We start from the raw sequence: 6,000 nt of genomic DNA on the forward strand, positions 1-6,000 counted from the left end.
AACACAACACAAAAGAGTGAATTGGAAACAGAGCCTAAAACTCATGATGGACGTGTAATGCAGGGGACGGCAGATGGCCAAATACCGGTCGTAGGACATCACCGCGAGAATATAGCACTCCGTACCTTCTGAAACACCATAAATGCCAAACTGTGTGATGCAGATATTTAAATGTATGGCGCTTCCTCCATTAATTACAACATGGAGCATCTCAGGGACAATAGCTGTAGATAGAAGGATATCACACAATGATAACTGAGCGAGGAAGAAATACATGGGAGATTTCAGACTCTGAACCTTTGACACCAATATAATAATCAGCAGATCCCTGACTAATATAAAGATGTAGGTCACAAGGAACAGAAGAAATATAGCAGAGTTATAATTTGGGGGATTCTGGAAGCCCAACAGCAGAATCTCCGTCAGTTTTGTCCGGTTCGTTTCAATCATATTTAACAAACTAGAATACAGGAAATATTTCAACTGAACAAATTTACCTAAAATCAAATTTTTGCTCCATACATGAATTAGGTTTTTGTAGGGGTAAGTTGATATTTGGGTTGTTTTAAACCAAGACAAAGTTAAAGGCAGTCATTGTCACCAAGTCAAGAAGAAAAGACATGGAGATCATCTAAAACTGGTTCTCAGATGATGTTGTCCTCCACAGTACACCAAACACTAGAAAAGGCAAGATCAGAGATATCAGAGATTTCCAGTCAGTATCTATAACCTGCAAAAACTCCAAAACATGTGAGCTTAATCAAAATATTGCAATGAAAGGATGACCCAATAGACCTGCATATTAGGTTTAAACTGGAACTTTAATGCACATTTATTAATTATCAGCATACACATTTTATACCCAAATATGTAAAAAAAACAATTGTCATAAAATAAGGACTGTTTGTAGTATTATTTGTGCGATTGTAACGTGTATTGAAGCATCATTTACATATGTTGGATATTAGACTTTTGGATTAGTACAAATTTGTATGAATGTCCAAAAATGAAGAGGCACCATCAATGTAACAAATGAAAACAACACAGAGAGCTCCGAATTTTTGTTGGCATTACACTGACCTGTGACCTTGGAGTCCGAGTCCTTGCAGGGGTTCAATCAGTAAGTAAAGTAGACGGTAGCGGTGCTTCAACAAGGTGAGGAACAGGAACAATATAAAGCTGGCCAGCAAGTCTGGTGGAATCCCTCAGCAGGAAAAATACTAAAGCCAAATACTAACACTATACTGTTCCGCAGTGGTTCTTAAAGAGTAGGGTGGAGGAAGCAATTCCTAATAAGATGAACGTATGGAGTGAACTGGCCTACTGGCCTGGGCTGTAACAGGAATACACAGTCAATACCTGCTGTGGGGTATTTATAGAAATGTTGTCATTTATTTTACGCGGTATCAAGAACCCCAGGGATGAGTATCACAGAGAGAATTCCAGTAGGTGTGACAATAATAACACATCCCAAGACATCGTAATCATTTTTGAACTATAGTAACCTGAAAAGAAAGAAGGAAAGGAAAAAAAGGAGAAAAACACAAGACTAAAAGTTACTTCCAGACCCGGACCCCGTGTTCACGTTCTCATTGGAAAAGGGATTCTCTCGAAGGGTCCCGTAGCATCTTTCTCTCTTAAATCAAAGAGAAGCTGGTGCCGGTTGGGGAAAACTTCTCCACCCAAGGCTCTCAGATGGGATGGAATGAATGTGATGTTTCATGTATATGTGCAGTAATCTTTTACATGTCAAATTTCAGCTTTAATGTTATGAACCATGGGTATATCTGTTATGCAGACCTTAGTTATCACTAGGGGGACCGCAATACATACTCCGAAAATCCATCGATGAGCTGGTTTATCCAGAGTACCTGAGGGATGGTGTCTACTGAGACGAGCTGTCCAGGTTTCTGGTTGTAGGGAAACTTTGAGAGCTACTCTCAATTTATTAAAAAAGTATGACCAGATAGGTTTGATCTTGCTGCATGTTCACCACATGTGTTGTGGTGTCCTCTCCTCACGTCAATCTCTGAAACAAAGTGGTGAGTGCATCGGAAACATGTCGGGTGGTCTGTAAGGTGTAAGGTGTAAGGTGTAAGGTGTAAGGTGTAAGGTGTCAATGTGAAAGTACCTTAAAGTAGTTCTTCAGTACAAGAGTACTTTCCAGATATTCTCATAGATCTCATCCCCATTTCAAAGGCTGAAGTATTTGGTGCAGGTCTGCTTCTCACTTTTGTTTAAACAAAGATGACATAGGAAATTTGTTTCTGTTTGAAAAAAGAATGTAGATAATGTGAAATCTGATTGAACTGATGCAGTTCCATCATAGGAACATCATGTGAAGTCAATAACTGTTGGAAAGAGTAAGGTCTGACGTTATGGAGCAGATCTCCTATGGTAGCAAGCCCATTCTTAACCCACCACTAAAATGGGGGCAAACTTGATTGCCTGTGGGGAAATTTAGATTCTGGAATAGTGGGGTCATACAGTGGAGAGCTGTAACCTATATTGAAGTCTGTACCATTAGGTAAAGGAGTGAGGGAGTTATTGACTTCTGTTTTGTTCAGACTCGAGTGCCACATCACCCATCTCAAATGTGTGGTTGAGCATAGATCCAATTCAAATTGGACACACCTTATAGTGAAAGGATCTGAGAAGATGGATATAAGCATTGCCAGTTGAGCTGCCGTATAATAGACATGGAGAAGATTAGTAGGCAACCTTCCCGCTGCCTTATGTCTGTAGAGAATGGATTTATCAAATCTACTCCCTGCAAAATAAACATTTCAATGGCCCTCTGGGTTGGGTAAGTCACTCTTCCGGATTGGTAGTGAAATGTTGCGAAATAAGTAAAGCAGTTTGGGTAGTAGAGTCATTTTTACTTCATATACTCTCCCCAAGAAGGACAAATCATATTAGGACCATTTGGTGAGATGATATTTCAGTTTCCTGTAATCGTGGGTAGTTAGTAGTGTACACCTGTTAATGCCCAGTTATATGTGGCGGCTGCCACTTAAAATAAAAATTAAGGGTCAGAAGTTTTTCCGTGAGGTGAGGGAGTGTAACGTTCACCCTTCACTGTATGGACTTGTTTAAACTTGGTGCTATTCATTTCACGTTTCCAGCCACTAGTGGCCGCCCTTGCCACTCAGAACCACTCAGACTGATTATCAGGCCCAGCTGCAGTTGATTACCTGATCAAGACAGCCTTTATAAACCTGCCCAGCCCTGCAGTCTGGGCCTTGACATTGACGTTATAGGACTGCCTGTTTGGTTCCTGATCTGTTCCTGCTTTGTTTCCTGATTTGTTCCTGAGTTGCGGCCAGCGCCCCACTAAGTGGACTCCCAAGTCGAGTTTGACCCGGAGATTTCCAGGTGAGCGCTGCTCCTTTGGTTCTCCGGGTCAAGACCAGAGTCCTCCGAGCTGCGGCAGTGTGGTCTTGACACGCCCCGCTCCCCACCCATTTTTTCCTTTAAACGAGGGTGTTTCCCTCTGCCATCTGCGGGAACGCCCATTAATGTCAGCAGGACCGCCCACCGACGTCAGCGGAACCGCCCACCAACCGCAGCAGTGTGCAGTCCTGGCTGTGTCCCGCAAGGGACGGCTCCGAATAGCCGGAGCCCAGAATTTCCCAGGTATGCAGATCAGGGGACACCTATATCAGCAGACATAATTGTTTAAGGGTGGTATTATGAGATGTCAGAATGTTTAGTTTGCTACTTTGGGCGTTGAGGCAAAAGGAAGGTTACTTAAACTGGGTCTCCACATGGCATGCCACCCTCCCTCCCTGTTTTTCAGAAATGGCCACCATTAGGTCTGGCGTAGGGTCCCGTGGGAATTTGGCACTAGTGCATGAGGTAGCCCTCACGGCCTCCTCATGAGGTGGGTCCTCTGAGGAGTTATGTGTGTTATGACACCTCCATGCTAGGAGGATTGCAGCCGGTGATCTATCTAACATTGGAATACACTGTTTGGGATACGCCTAGGCCAATTCTCGTAGGATTTCACTGAAATATATTTTATATTTAAGGTTTATATATATATATATATATATATATTTCTCTATTTTTGACATGTAAAAGCAATATGGAAATTACGTGGGTACACTAAACCTAAAAAAGTTTGTCACTAATATGGTAAAACCACCCGTCAAAACACACAGAGAATTATCTAAGGCATCATATGATAAAAAAACATAATTTTTTTTTTAAAGGTTTTCATTCCAAATGTTGATATATAGCCTTTTACCTTTGTTGAGAAAAAAAAAAAAGGATTACGGTATTTCTACTTCTGTTACTTGTGGTCTTTAGTTTGGAGATACCAGGTTGTAGTTTTCTAAGGGGGCTATATCCTAGAATGGTTTCCCCAGTTGTTAATGGAGTGGTAGCTGTGTTGGTGGGCGAACAGCTGAGGAAACCTTTCAGGGTGGATAATCTTCTGATAACCAACATGCAGATGAGCGGCCAGAACCCAGACTAAATGACTGTCCCAAGCCATGTGGCTTGAGGACTCACATCATTTTATGCATGTAGAGCTTGAATCATGTTACATAAAAAGCAGGTATTTCACGCAACCTCTGATAAAGCCAACCAAGAACAGAATAAGGGGGATTAGCAACCAAAGCATAGACACATTATGGTCTATTCACTAAACAGACTGCGTGGTGGCATAGAACCTACCTATGCCCTGATACCCCTTTCACCTGCCCAATGGAGTGGACAATTCATCACCAGCATGGACATGATACCGCCTAGTCTTTGTATGGAAAACAAAGTTGACAAAGTTGACAAAGTTGATTTCTTTTGATGATGTAGATTAATAAAATAATGATTGTAGTTTTATTAAGGCAAACTTTTTATTATTTCACTAGAATCAGGACCAGTCTTTATACTTTGAAGGGATGAAGCACAGCTCACTCTCACGTGTTACCAGACATTCTTTCTTTCTTTCACCTTTCCTGAAAATTCAAAAAAAAAAGTTATCTTTTGACACAACTATTATTATTATTATTATTATACCAAAATATAGATGCTTTTTTACTAATAGATTGGATGTTTTGCGTAGGTTGGATTTAAGAAACTTCAGGTTAGTACAGTTCAAAAATGACTATGATGTCTTGGGATGTGTCGAGTTATTATTGTCGCACCACCTGGAGTTCTGTCTGTGATACACATCCCTGGAGTTCTTTACAGAAATGATGTCATGTATGTTACACAGTATAAAGACCCCAGCAGCAGGTATTGACTGTGTATTCCTGTTAGAGCCCAGGCCAGCAGGCCAGTCCACTCCATAAGTTCTTTTTATTAGGAATTGCTTCCTCCACCCTACTCTTTAAGAATTGCTGCTTAATTTCGCCTGCTTGGATTCCTACTTCTAACTGGATCCCAGTATTAACCTGTGGACTGTTTGGCTGCTGGGTCTTGCTCCTTCCTTCTGCTAGGACATCTGTTTCTTGCCTGCTCAGGGATTCCACCAGACTTGCTGGACAGCTTTTGATTGTTCCTGTTACTCATCTTGTTGAAGCACCGCTACTGTCTACTCTACTTACTGATTGAACCCCTGCAAGGACGCGGGCTCCAAGGTCACAGGTCAGTGTTATGTCTCCCCATCTCGGTCCAGGGTAGCCCAGTGACAATTCCACTCTGATTCTGCTACAGAAACTATGTGGGCACATGAGCGTACTTAAAAAACCCAGCCAGGTATTATTCAGATAGAAATGGACATGGAGATGACTCAAGAGGAAGGTGGGATCCCTGGTACAATGCCAATGGTCTATGTGGGGTTGTGCGTGGTCGTATGAACTTGGAGTATGACTTAGACCCAGCTCTGCACGTTTTATTCCACAACCAGCTCACCCATCACTACCTAAAATGTTAAAAACAATGTTTGAATATAGGTTTGTGACACATATTGTCCACTTTCTGTAAGTATTAACAGCTAAAAAGTGGTCACAGAGTACATTGGGCATTTTAGATTGATGTCAGCAGGACAAAACATTG

This window comes from Spea bombifrons, chromosome 4 (genome assembly GCF_027358695.1).
Source record: "Spea bombifrons isolate aSpeBom1 chromosome 4, aSpeBom1.2.pri, whole genome shotgun sequence".
NCBI classification, from domain to species: Eukaryota; Metazoa; Chordata; class Amphibia; order Anura; family Pelobatidae; genus Spea; species Spea bombifrons.